At 45.3% G+C, this 14,420-nt stretch overlaps 1 non-coding gene and 1 pseudogene across 1 annotated transcript; both read left to right on the top strand.

Annotated features, from left to right (window-relative positions):
- Window positions 1-2,436: 2,436 nt before the first annotated feature.
- LOC131742639 (small ribosomal subunit protein uS14-like) lies at window positions 2,437-2,661 on the top strand (annotated as a pseudogene).
- An 11,128-nt stretch (window positions 2,662-13,789) lies between these two features.
- TRNAD-GUC (transfer RNA aspartic acid (anticodon GUC)) lies at window positions 13,790-13,863 on the top strand. Its single transcript has one exon. It is a non-coding gene; the product is annotated as a tRNA-Asp (tRNA).
- Window positions 13,864-14,420: the final 557 nt, after the last annotated feature.

The following is a 14,420-nucleotide window of genomic DNA, read 5'->3' as shown; positions in this document are numbered from 1 at the left end:
AACACAGAATATCCACATAAAGCTCCTAAAAATTATCCTTCTAAAACAAAAATTGAACCATGCGTCTTTTCCTAACCTCAAAAACCTTCAATTATCAAAAGAATAGAGTTCCAACTCAGCACGGTCTTTGCTGCCAGGCTACCTGGTATCAACGTGGGGTGGAGGTGAAAGAGAATGGCCTTTGGAATTAGATGTTTCTGGGTTGAAATTCCAGCTTTCCCACTCATTGGCCAGGTGCTGGGGATGCAGAGAGGATGACAGAGGTCCTGGGCTTAGGATCCTTACAGCTACAGATATTTTATACTGAAATATAATTCACATGCGATAATATTCATCTTTTTTTTAGGTCATTTATTTTATTGAATATCGTGTGTACTTTCTTATATTATTATTATTATTATTATTATTATTTTTGCAGTACACAGGCCTCTCACTGTTGTGGCCTCTCCCGTTGTGGACCACAGGCTCTGGACGCACAGGCTCAGCGGCCATGGCTCACGGGTCCAGCCGCTCCGTGGCATGTGGGATCTTCCCGGACCGGGGCACGAACCCATGTCCCCTGCATCGGCAGGTGGACTCTCAACCACTGCACCACCAGGGAAGCCCATGATGTATTTTTTAAATGAAGAAATGCCATTACAATGTTGGAAAAATTGAGGTAGGGTGATTTGGGCAGGGCGCCTTAAACAGGCTTTCTTCCCCATCTGGTTTTTGACTGTTTGTTCTTCTGAGGTTGAGTCCAACAGTCTTGCGGGATTGAGCCCCTTCACCTGTGGGATCTGATGCTAATGAAACAGAGTAGGACCCTGTGGGGACCTCCCGGATACAAATCCTTTCTGTGTCCCCTGTTTCTTGTTTGTAGGAAATAGGCTTTATTCAGCCTCCTTGACCTTCCCTGAGGGCAGATTCGAACAGTTGCTTATCAGGGAAGGGAGGGGATGCAGAAACAAACGGAGGAGCAGTGAAGAAACAATAGTGCCGCCTTGGGGCAGGGTCCTGGTTCCCCCTCAAGGGATATGCAGAGCAATATCTTTGAGCTCTTCTGCAGGAACTAAGGCGCCCACCCAGGTGGAGGATGGGAACTTCAGGCAGAGCACAAGATTCCTGGGACACCGTCCTGTTACCTCACCACCAACCAATCAGAAGAAAGTCTGCACACAGTGGGAGGTGATGAAGGCTCTGACCCGCTCCCCAAATGACCTCCCTTTAAAAACTTTACTGGTCAAGCAGAACATTTGGAGTTGGTTTTTGGACACAAGTCCACCTTCTCCCCAGGTTGCCAGCCTCCTGAATAAAGCAAATTTTCCTTTCCAACCAACACTCGTCTCTTGAGTATTGGCTTTTGAGTGGCGAGCAGCCAAACCCAAGTTTGGTCACAAAAGGTGAGTAGAATCTCTACTGAGATCCAAATGAACAGTCTGGGAGACCAAGTGCAAGAAATGTCTCAAAACTTAGAGCAAAATGATAAAGAAACAGAAATCTGTGGGGAAAGATAAGAGAGTTGGAGGATAGCTCCTGAAGAATGAATGAACACACAGTAGGAGTTCCAAAACAAGAATAAGCAACAGATCAACAAGTAATAGGAGAAAATTTTCCTGAAATTACTAAAGATCAGAGACTGCAGATTTACAGGGCTCACTGAGTTCCAGACTGGTCTGATGAGAGTCATATGTGGGCATATTCCGGTAAAATTCCCGAACCTGAAAGACAACCATCTTACAAGTGTCAAGCAGAAAGCAGCAGATATTCAGAAAGGAAAACAAATCAGTCCGGCATTAGATTTTCATCGACGCTATGGAAAGATGACAGTGGACCAGTATCTCCAGAAGAGAGAAAGGACTCCAACCCAAGAATCCTCTATCCAGTTTTCAAAATACTTTCCATCTATTGAGGCAAAAGGAGAAGAGTCAAGGATACCTAAGGATCCAGAGAATGTAACTCCCAGGTCTTCATCTGAGGAAATGACTTGAGAAAAGACTTACCAAACTACAACTAAACCTGAAAAGAAAACTGAAAGAAGAAGAAAACAAAAGAGAAAACAGTGTTAAGAACATAGGCCTACGACGTCTTACATCTAAGTGGATCCAGAGAGGGAATTGTGTAACAGAGAAGGACTCTTGAAAGCAAATGGACCTCTCCTAAGGGAGTTCTAACAACTACTAAATTATTTCAGCCTAACCTCAGAGATTGATGAGTGGGAGTGGGCAGGGAAAGGGTCTCATGGGTCTCAGTGGGGAAGACGGGAAAGGAAAGGAGCAGAGGGAGGGAGCAAAAGTATTCTTAAGGTCTCATCTCGGAGGGATGAGGGAGAAGAGCAGGAAACAGATCTAGGAGCTGGGAGGACAGTGCACTTCAGTGTGGGACATGGTGAGTTATAGGCCTCCGATTATCAGGACAAGGAAATTCCTTTTGCCTAGTTGCAGCCAAGAAAGCAACATGGGTCACCAGCAGCTCTACTGGAGCCATCCAAAAAAATTTGGCCAGCGTTCTAGCTCTTGCTGCGTCTGGTCAAACCGGCCCAAACCGGCACGGTCTGTTCCCGAAATACACCCTCAATAAGTGCCACCAGTGTTTCCGCCAGTACGGCTTCATTAAGTTGGACTAAGTGTGAACTTCTTGAATGGGTCATCCAGCATATCTACATTCCTCAGAAATAATACTAACTCTGTATGTAAAATAAAAAAATTTTTAACTTCAAAAAACCCCCCCCAAAACAAGGAAATTCCTCATGAGGGAAATGGAGAGATCTTCTTAACCAAGCCTGAGAACTCAGAAGCTATGAAAGAAAAGATGAGTATTTGACTATGTCAACATTAAAATGTTTTATGTGACAAGGGATACCAAAAATAAAGCCAGTGCAAATGATGGAGCTGGAAAAATATTTGTAATACAAATAATGGTCACCAACAGCGGTTGGCTAACTTACTGTGTGCCATGCACCATCCTATTGACTTGTATTAACTCCCTGGTGTCTAGAACAGCAGTATGAGGTAGGAACTATGATGTTGATGATGACTGCTACTTCACAGATGAGTGAACTGAGGCAAAGGTGAATGACTTGCCGACATCTCATAGCCAGTCAGGGGCCAAGTTCTGATGCGACCCCTGGCAGCCCGCCTCAGAGGACAATGCTCTTAATCACGTCTCTGCAACTACGCCAAAGGTCAAACAGATGCTATCTAAAGAGCTTTCACAAATTGACCTGAGCAAGACAAACAACCAAGACAGAAATGGACTTCGATTATGAACAGATTATTTACAGAGGAGCAAAACCAAATGGCCAACAAACGAATTTAAAGATCTTCAAATTCAACAGTGGTCAGAAAAATGCAAATTAAAGAAGCAATAAGACGTGGCATCCATTAGCCTGACTGACATAACTAAAAGGAGCGATGCTCTCAAGTACTGGCAGGAATATGGGGAAAAGGCCACGCTGGTACATGTGAAGTTTTGCAGCCCTTTGGGAAAGCAATCTGGCTACATCTGTTAAAAATAGAAACGAAACCCTTTCACCCATTAATCCGACTCCTGGGAATCCGTCCCCCAAAAATAAAAATACCAATACTTAAGGACAAGGATGTTGATCGGAACATTGTTTCTCTGTATGTGTGGTAGGAAGCGGGCCACAAAATGAATGCCCACAGAAAGGAAAAGGGGAACGATGGAATAACCGAGGCTCCATCCACCCTATACATATTTTAATAAAATAAAATCAATCCGTGTCTGCAGCCTGGCAGCCTGCTGGCCCTAAGGGCTGGCAGATGTGTTTTTGGTGAGCCAGCAGTGTTTTTATAAATTCCTGCGGGCTTCTGAGTCTACGATCCCCTGCAAATGTTTCCATTAGACACAAAGTCTGCCGTCAAAAGGGCTACAGTACACAAACATACGTGGTATATGTGTGCTATTAACCTTTCATGGGGGGTGGGGGGAGGTGTGGGTGAGGATGTGGAGAAATTGGAACCCTCCTATATCGCTGGTGGGAATGCAAAATGGTGCTGCCACTGTGGAGAACAGTTGGGTGGATCTTTGATAAGGTAAACATAGAGTTACCATAGGACCCCAGCAATTCCACTCCTATGAATATATCCAAAAGAACTGAAAAAGATGTTCACACAAACACTTGAAAGCAAATGGTCATAGCAACACTATTCACAATAGCCAAAAGGTGGAAACAACCCAAATGTTTATCTACTAGAAGAATGGATAAACAAATGTGGTCCATCTACCCATACGTACAATGGAATGTTACTCAGACATAGAAAGGAATAAAGTACTGATACATATACAACGTGGGTGAACCTGGAAAACACGATGCTGAGTGAAAGAAGCCAGAACTAAAAGGCCACGTATTTTATGATTCTGTTTCTAGGAAATGTCCAAAAGAGGCACATCCATAGAGACAGAAAGTAGATTAATGGTCTCCAGGACCTGGGGGGATGGGAGAATGGGATGTGACTGCATAATAAGGGGTTTGGGGTTTCTGTTTGGGGTGATGAAAAAGTTCTGGAACCAGACAGTGGTATCTGTTGCACAACACTGTGAATGTATCAATAGTTAATGCCACTTTAAAATAGTTAAAATGGTGAAATTTATGCTATGTATATTTTATCACAATAAGAAAAAATTCACGGAGCAGGACAATTAGAAAAAAAGAGTCTGAAAAGGTAACTGGGGGAGGGTCAATAAAGGAAAAGGGGTTGAGAAACACTGGGATAAAGACTAGTTTGTGCTTCAATATATTAAAGATCGTCAGCCTTAAAGCAAATACCTAAGTAATTCACCTTTAAAAAAAAAAAAAAAACAGTGAGGGGAATTCCCTGGCGGTCCAGTGGTTAGGACTTGGGGCTCTCACTGCCATGGCCCCGGTTCAGTCCCTGCTGGGGGAACTAAGATCCCACAAGCTGCGCGGTGTGGCCAAATAAATAAATAAAACAGTGAGGGATCTTGTAGGCCCTTGAGGCAAATCACCCCCCTTTTCTGTTTCTAACCCAGGATTTGGGGTGTGTTCTTTCACAGCCCACAAGGATTTGAGCTTAATCACTGTTTCCTGTCCAACTTTTGTCTGACTCTGTATTACCTGGGGCGTTCTGGGTTACCCGGGGTAACGCATGTTACATAAGCAACGGAAGTAAGTTTGCTCGGGAAACTGTCAAGCCTCGTGCAGGCCTGGACCATACTGTCTTAAGCCAAGTCCAAATATCATCTGATAGAAGATGCATTGTTACGTTATATGCCACGAAGACAGGAAAAGAATGTGCACCCACTATGGCAAACTTCTTATCACTTTAAAATTTCAACGGATACCTGTAGTCTCGGATTTTTTTTTTTTTTTTTAGTCTCGGAGTTTTGGTGACATAGTTAAATTTCCTATGTCACTCTTGTGCACATATAAAAAGGAAAATGGAAATAAGTTGACTAGGGTCTTCCTACAATGTCTTCCTGCTTAGAATCTGACTCCTCTGATCACTTTTTGAAGCAGGCACACTGAGGTCTGTGTCTTTCACTCACCATCGTCCTCTGTGCCTTGAGAATGCTGGTGACGCTGCGTTTCTCAATTTTTTAAAAAAATGTATTTATTTTTGGCCGCGTTGGGTCTTCGCTGCCGCACTCAGGCTTTCTCCAGCTGCGGCGAGCGGGGGCTACTCTTCCTTGCGGTGCGCGGGCTTCTCATTGCGGTGGCTCCTCTGCACGGGCTCTAGGCACCCAGGCTTCAGTAGTTGCGGCTCGCGGGCTCTAGAGCGCAGGCTCAGTAGTTGTGGCGCACGGGCTTAATTGCTCCGAGGCATGTGGGATCCTCCCGGACCGGGGCATGAACCCGCGTGCCCCGCGCATCGTCAGGCGGACTCTCAACCGCTGCGCCACCAGGGAAGCCCGGCATTGGTTTCTTGTGCCGGCTCAGGAATCAAGCAGGGGAGCCTCCTTTTGACTCCTCCAATGGCAATGTTGCTCTACGTGTCTGATCCTCTTCTCGCCTCATCCCTCCTCCAACTCCTGTGTTCTTAGGAGTGAAAAAGGTGCTCCACTGTTTCCTGGAGCCATCGACACCCATCCTGGCGCTTTGGACCCCCTTGTTTTTGGCGCTCACCTTCCTGCAGGCAAGGTCGTCACTCCAGGATGGCTGCCCCCACAGCAGCAAGAATTAAGACACCAGCTTTTGTTAGAGACAGTCCAAGACATTAAACGTCATGAAAAACAAAGGATACATTTAATTTAATTTTTTTCAACTTTATTTTATATTGGAGTATAGTTGATTAACAATGTTGTGTTAGGGACTTCCCTGGTGGCGCAGGGGTTAAGAATCCGCCTGCCAATGCAGGGGACACGGGTTTGAGCCCTGGTCCGGGAAGATCCCACATGCCGCGGAGCAACTAAGCCTGCGCGCCACAACTAGTGAGGCTATGAGCCACAACTACTGAAGCCCACACACCTAGAGCCTGTGCTCTGCAGCAGGAGAAGCTACCGCAATGAGAAGCCCACGCACCGCAATGAAGAGGAGGCCCCCGCTCACTGCAACTGGAGAAAGCCTGCGCGCGGCAGCGAAGATCCAACACAGCCAAAAATAAATAAATAAATTTTAAAAACCAAAAAACAATGTTGTGTTAGTTTCAGGTGCACAGCAAAGTGGTTCAGTTATACGTATACATGTATCTATTCTTTTTCAAATTCTTTTCCCATTTAGGTTGTTACACCATATTGAGCAGGGTTCAAAAGATGCATTTTTGCTTACATCGATGAAAATGGTATGCCAGGAAAGAGAAGCTCTAGAATTTTCCCCATTCTTGTGATGTGGCCTCAGCTGGTCATTGCTCTGACTTCTCTCTTCTTTGGGGGTCTCTTGGCTTTTGCCCAATTCCAACAGAGGTGTTTATTTCTTGCATATCTTGCTTGGGTCCAGACTTCCACAAAGAGAGGACCCGATGGGATCGTTGTCACCGTCCAGCATCTTCCCTGATAGGACTGGGTCTAATGGTCATTATCCAATGGGAGTGGGTTGAATGGTGATCCTCAAAAAGATATGTTCATGGATTAATCCCAGAACCTTAACTTGTGAATGTTACCTTATTTGGAAAAAAGTTCTTTGCAAATACAATTAAATTTAGGATCCCAAGATAAGGTCATCCTGGATTATCTGGATAAGCCCTAAATCCAGTGACAAGAATCCTTATAAGAGACACACAGAGAGGAGAAGGCCCTGTGAAGACAGAGGAAGCAACTGTAGTGACGCAGCCACAAGTCAAGAAACAGCTGGGGCCACCAGAGCTGCAAGAGGCAAGGAAGCGTCCTCCCCTAGAGCCTTCAGAGGGAGTGTGGCCCTGCCACCATCTCAGTTTTAGACTTGGGGCCTCCAGAACTGTCAGAGAAGAAATTTCTGTTGTTTTAGACCACCAAGTGTAGGGTCTCCCCTGGTGGTCCAGTGGCTAAGACGCCACGCTCCCAATGCCGGGGGCCCGGCTTTGATCCCTGGTCAGGGAACTGGGTCCCACATGCTGCTGCAGCTAAGAGTTTGCGTGCCGCAACTAAAAGACGTGGAGCAGCCAGATAAATAAATAACTATTTTTTAAAAATAAAAAGTGAAGCACCAAACGTGTGGTAATTTGTTATAGCAGCCCCAGGAAACTAATATGCAGTATGGAGTGCCTTTGTGCGCAAAGCTTCTGTACCAGGCCAGCTCACAGCTGTCAATCAACCAGTGGATGAATCCCCTGGGCTGGTCTAGTCAATTGAAGCTCACGTGGTGACATGACATGGTACTCGAGCCGTGGGCTTCCCTCTCAGCACAGCACAGGGTGACGCAAGGATTGCAATTCGATTTGTAAAAACTTCCCCACTCTGACCTTTATGGGTCTAAAACAATCCTTTGTTTTCAAACCTAGTATTATTTTTCTCATAAACATTCAGTTGAAAACAAATTCATCCCCATAATGCTCTAAGTAGTGTCCCTGGAGCCTGCACTTGGCCTTGCTGGCTAATTGAGGGACTTCAGTGACACTGGCTGATGTCACTGCTTTCCCTTAACCACTCATTGCAGGGAACTGCTGCAGTCTTTCCTTGTGTCTATTGTCATAGAGGATCCAATCAGAACACTTCCTCTCTTCCACACTTTCATTGTACCCTGTGCTTTTTTTTTCTTCATCACATTTATCACAATATTAATTTAAAAATGATCTACATAACTCCAATGTTCATAAGTGACCATCAACAGATGAAGAAGATATTACATATATATATATACACATATACACACACACACAGTAGAATACTACTCAGTCATAAAAAGGAAAAGATTTTGCCATAACAAAAAAAGATGCAAACTCACAGAGCACAAACTAGTGGTTACCAGAGGGGAGAGGGAAGCAGGGGAGGGGAAATACAGGGGTAGGGGAGTAAAAGATACAAACCATTAGGTATAAAATAAGCTACAAGTATATGTCGTATACATCACAGGGAATATTGCCAGTATTTTATAATAACTATAGATGGAGTATAACCTTTAAAAGCTGTGAGTCACTACATTGTACACTTGTAACTTATAGCAACTATACTTCAATTAAAAAAAGAAAAAAGTAATTATTGATAGGTAAAAAATAAATAAATAAAATGAGCTGCAGAATTATTTGTTTAACCTCAATCTCCTCCACCGCACTGCTAGCTCCATGAGGACCGGAGCTGAGGCTCTCTGTCTTACCATCATCTCCCGACTGCCCCGCCCAGTGCCTGACACATAGTAGACACACAAGAAATATTTGTGGAAGAGACAAAGAAATGAATTCCAGACGGCTTGGTGGTGGAGGCAAAGGCAAAGGCAAAGCTGGGTACACAAACCAGAATCTAGACAACGTTAAACAAATGGGAGTTCCTTGAAACACATTCCCAGTGTTTCAGAGGTGCCGTAAGGAAAGCATACCCTGAATCCACCAAGGTCCTTCCCTTGGTATATTTTAAGAGCTTCCATTTCACACAGGCTACATCGCCTGACATGTTTGTCATGACATTAGTTCCCACACTTCCTCCTTAAGACAGATGTTTGCAGAGTAAACAATCCCCAAAGGAAAGCTTGCTTGGCAGGTAGAACAGTAAGGTTCACACCCTTGAACAGAATACAAATTGCTCTAACAATATGGGGAGGGATGGTTGACAGAGAACTTGCCTACCTGTGTCATGACATTCACACTCAAGGTCACCATCTCCTGAAAATGACCCTCTTCCAAGGGACCGTGCCCTTCAGAGGTGATGGGGCTCTCACCCAGCTTCAGGGTGTGAATCTTGATTAGTTTTAGCCAATCGTGGTGGTTTCACTCTCCTTGCCAAGACATTGCTGTAGGCTCAGACACGTGACACAATTCTGACCTATAGGATGTGTGGGACAGTCTAGGGATGTGTTTCAGAAAATGTTCTAGTAATTCCATTCCTAGGTATATGTGCCAAAGAACTGGAGATCAGTTACTTAAATAAATACATGGACAAGCACGTTCACAGCAGCACCATTCGCAACAGCCAAAAGGTAGAAACAGCCGAAACATCCATCAGCAGCTGAATGGATAAACTAAATGGGGCATATCCATGCAGGGCACCATCAGAAAAAGGAACGAGGTACTGATGCATGCTACAAGGCGGACGGACCTCGAACACATTAGATGAAGTGAAAAAAGCCACAAAAAAGGCTGCATATTGGGACTTCCCTGGCGGTCCAGTGGTTAGGACTCCGCGCTTCTTCCACCGCAGGGGGCACAGTTTCGACCTCTGGTTGGGGAAGATCCCACATGATGCACAGCCCGGCCAAAATAAAAAAAGGAAAAAAGGCCCCATATTGTATGATTCCAATGTCCAGAATAGGCAAATCCTTAGAGACAAAAAGATTAGTGGTTTCACAGGAATTGGAGTGGAGGGAAAGAGGAATGGCTGTTTGGTGGGTATGAGCTCCCCTCTGCAGGGTAGTGCAAATGTTTTGGAACTCAATAGAGATGGTGACTGCAAACATCGTGAAGGTACTAAATGCCACTGAATTGTTTACTTAGAAAATGGTTAATTTTATGTCGTGTGAATTTCACCTCAAATGAAAAAAAAAGACCTTTGGCAATTCTTGCCTAAGGATGTAATGTTTGGAGCAGCTGAGGCCCGCCACCCACCCCCACTTAAAAAAAAATTTTTTTTTTGGTCGCACTACAGCATGCGGGGTCTCCCCCTGCAGTGGAAGCATGGAAGTCCCAGCTGAATCCTTTTGTGAGGAGACAAGCTAAGGCCAAACCAGTACATTAAAGGATGGCTGAGTGGAAAGATGGAAAGAACCTGGGCTCCATTACATCATTGGCAAGTTCTGGGAACTCAGTATCTGAACTTCTGATTAGGCAAGATAGTAAATGCCCTCTTAAAGCCAGTTCTAGTTAGGTTTTCTATTACTGGCAGCCAAAAGACTCCAAAGAAGGTTCTGAAAAATCAAGGCAAAGGTATTGATTTTCTCCAAGTGAGAGCAAGAATCACATGTTCGTGTGTCTCTCCCTGGAGAGAAAAGATGGCGTAATGAGTTGCTACAGCTAAAGTGAAAGAAACAAACCTTTTCAACTTGTAGGTAGACAGCTAACAATAAAGAATTCTCAAGTGCAGTTAAATCTCAGGGTTAGGTAAGGAGTATGTGTGTGTGTGTGTGTGTGCGTGTGATTCCCCAAGATGAACCCAGGTCTCATACTCTCTGTCTCAAGCCAATCTTAGTACTTCAAAAACAGGGAAGGACTAGCTTTCGGTGCAATATTTACATAATTATAGAATTGTCAGCTCTGAGTACTGCAGGCAAGATGGAATCACTAGCCACAGCACTGAGTTTGTGTGGCTTCTCTCGGGATTTGAGAGCTTAGCATCGAACACTGAAACGTGACCAAACGTTGTGGAAAACCCATGCTTTCTCTGTGTGAAGTGTCAATTCTGTGCGGTGAAGGTGAGCACTTCCCTTTTCAAAGTCGGGTTGACTTTTCTGAATCACTAGGCTGTGACTGGGAGAAAGCAGAGGAAGATAGAAGTGGATCCCTCTCCAGCCCCTTTCCCTCAATTTTCTGTGGTTCTGGAAAGTTCTGGCACCTGCTGGGCTGCACCCCACAGGCCAGCAAGCCCTGTGCTTCCCCAGCTTCAAGAGCCTGGAGTCAGCTACAGAGATATCAATGGTTCAATAGATGCGGGGGCTTACACATCTGAAGCAAGGTCCTGGAGCGACACCCCACCTGTGCAGCAGTCGGCGGGCAGGACGCGCTGGCGGTCTTCGTTCCTGGGGGGCAGGGGAGGTTACCAGTTACAGGAGAATTGACCTCACATGGGCTCATGAGTTGCCAGGGAAACTAGCAGAGGGGCACGCCCCTCACCTCCCCTTTGATAAGAGCAGTCACTAGCTGGGGCCTGGGGCAAGTACTCGGGAAGGTCAGTCCTGTGTGTAGGGTGCAGGTGAAGCAGGCACTGGTCGGGCAGGGGATGGACAGAGAGCGGGAGAACAGCCATAGTCAGTGGCCTGATCATACACAGCCTTATACGTTTCCTGCTCTACTCCGCAGACAGAAAGCTTTCAGGAAAAGGGTAATGCAGCTGGATGGGCTTTTATAAGGGCACGTAGGGGCTAATATTAGAGACTAATACTTGAAGTCTGGTTGGATTTGGTTGTGCTCCTACTATATTTCTTGGCACTTAGTCCTAAGTCATTGAGTAATGTGTAAACTATTAAAATAAATGACCTAAGTAGCCTACGGTAAAAACCTGTTTCACAGCTGATGGATTAAGGGAACTAGGTCTTTCACCCATGCTGATCAAGGTGCTATATTTGTCTATAAATGTTGCAGGGCCTTAGCCATGGTGGAAATTAATTCAGATGTACTCCTCTGAGAATCTCTAATAGGGACATGGACTTACCTTCCTCTCTGTCTTCACATCTTGGTTGTTTTGTTTTTTTGACTCAGCTGGGATTTCATATATTCAATGGGTCTTCTCTCTAAAGAGGTGAGTTGTTTATTCAAAAAGTCTTGAATCGCCTGGAATGTGAGGTATTTCCAAAACAATGAGTCAGTGTGCGTAAGTAAAAGGAAACAAAACCCAGAATCCTGCAGACTTTCGGAGGGCCGCCAGGATGAGGACATTAAGTCAAACCTAAACTACTGCCAAGGTCCTCTGGGCGCCGCTTACGGGCCAGCTGCAGAGACACGGAAAGGAAAGAGGAATAAAAAATTGTTTTCTGAGACTTGCCCTGCTGGTTCCTTGTATCCACTTTGGAAAGCTGTTGATTCTTTAGCTTTTCTGTAGATTTAATGGGATAGTTACAGGAGATGGCTGATGGTGAGAGAGACATCTATGGGAACGAACTCAGTGCCACTGAACTGTACAGGTAAATATGGTTAAAATAGGATGTTTTATATTACTTGACTTTTACCACACACACACACATACACACACACACACACACACACACAATGGGATAATTAAAATGCACGTGAGATTGGGTAACACGGCCAAAACCACAGGCTCCAGAGCAGAGGGCTAGGTTCTGGTTTAAAAACCTGAAAAACTGAACTCTATAATCACCAAGGAGGAAAACAGCAGTGAAACATACATTGTTTACTAATTAGAATCAGGGATGAAAATAAGTAAACACTTAGCCATAAAAATTGGAAGGAGGGGGCTTCCCTGGTGGCGCAGTGGTTGAGAGTCTGCCTGCCGATGCAGGGGACGCGGGTTCGTGCCCCGGTCCGGGAGGATCCCACGTGCCGCGGAGCGGCTGGGCCCGTGAGCCGTGGCCGCTGCGCCTGCGCGTCCGGAGCCTGTGCTCCGCAACGGGAGAGGCCACAGCAGTGAGAGGCCCGCGTACCACCAAAAAAAAAAAAAATTGGAAGGAGGGTGTTGTCACCTTTCAAAAGAATATGGTTCTTATGTTATTCAGCCCTAAAAAGGAAGGAAATTCTGACGTGTGTCACAACATGGATGCACCCAGAGACATTACGCTGAGTGAAATAAGCCAGTCGCTAAAGGACAAATACTGTACGAGTCCACTTAACATGAGTTCTCTAGAGTAGTTAAATTCATAGAGACAGAAGTAGAATTGTGGTTACCAGGGGCTGGGGAAACGGGGAGTCATTGCTTCATAGGGACAGTGTTTTAGTTTTGCAAGATAGAAAATTCTGGAGCAGGATGGTGGGTATGGTTGCCGGACAGTGTGAAAGTATTTAATGCCCCTGAACTGTACACTTTAAAATGCGTAAGATGGTAAATTTTGTTATGTGTATTTTACCACAAATAAAATTTTTTCTTTAATGGAAAAAGAAGAAAGAACATAGTTCCTAATCTATACTGGGAATGTTCTGTGTCTGGATTTGGGTGTTTATTACATAGACACGTTGTCTTTGTGAAAATCCATTGTGATCTCCGTACTTTTCTGTACCTTAGTTTACTTCATTAAATTTATAAGATGAGGGCTTCCCTCGTGGTACAGTGGTTAAGGATCCGCCTGCCAATGCAGGGGACACAGGTTCGAGCCCTGGTCCGGGAAGATCCCACATGCCGTGGAGCAACCAAGCCCGTGCACCACAACTACTGAGCCTGCGCTCCAGAGCCCGTGAGCCACAACTACTGAGCCCACGTGCCACAACTACTGAAGCTGGCGCGCCTAGAGCCCGTGCTCCGCAGCAAGAGAAGCCACCGCAATGAGAAGCCCGTGCACCACAACGAAGAGCAGCCCTGCTTGCCGCAACTACTGAAGCAGCAATGAAGACCCATTGCAGCCAAAAAAAAATTTTTTTTTAATTTATAGGATGATTGTGGGACTTCCCTGGCAGTCCAGTTGGTCAGGACTCTACGCTGTCACTGTTGAGGGCCCAGGTTCGATCCCTGGTCAGGGAACTAGGATCCCACAAGCTGTGAGGCGTGGCCAAAAATATATATATATATACAAAATGATTGTTTCTTATCAGTGGCAAAGTAGAGAGCTCACTGTCACTTAAAGGAGTCAACACTTTATCCAAAGGCAGAGGCAGTAGAATTTCAGGAGGCTGGAGTGGTTTGAAGTGTCCCCCCCCCCCACTCCCCAACCACAATATTCACGTCTACCTGGAACCTCAGAATGTGACCTTACTGGGGAATAGTGTCCGTGCAGATGTAATTAAGGTAAGGATTAAACTGAGATCCTACGGGATTAGTAGCGTGGGTCCTAAATCCAATGACAAGTGTCCTTATAAGAGACAGAAAAGGGGAATTCCCTGGCGGTCCAGTGGTTAGGACTCGGTGCTTTCACTGCCAGGCCCAGTTGGAGAAGGACGATCCCACAAGCCGCACAGAGTTGCCGTAAATAAATTAATAAATGAATAAACAACCAAATAAATAAATAAAAGACAAGGGCAGAGAGACACACGGAGCGGGCCATGTGATGCTGTCACAAGCCAAGGAACACCTGGCACCCC

Source organism: Kogia breviceps, chromosome 15 (assembly GCF_026419965.1).
Source record: "Kogia breviceps isolate mKogBre1 chromosome 15, mKogBre1 haplotype 1, whole genome shotgun sequence".
NCBI lineage: Eukaryota > Metazoa > Chordata > Mammalia > Artiodactyla > Physeteridae > Kogia > Kogia breviceps.
Note: the sequence above shows the minus strand (reverse complement) of the source record. Positions and strands in the feature narration are given on the sequence as shown.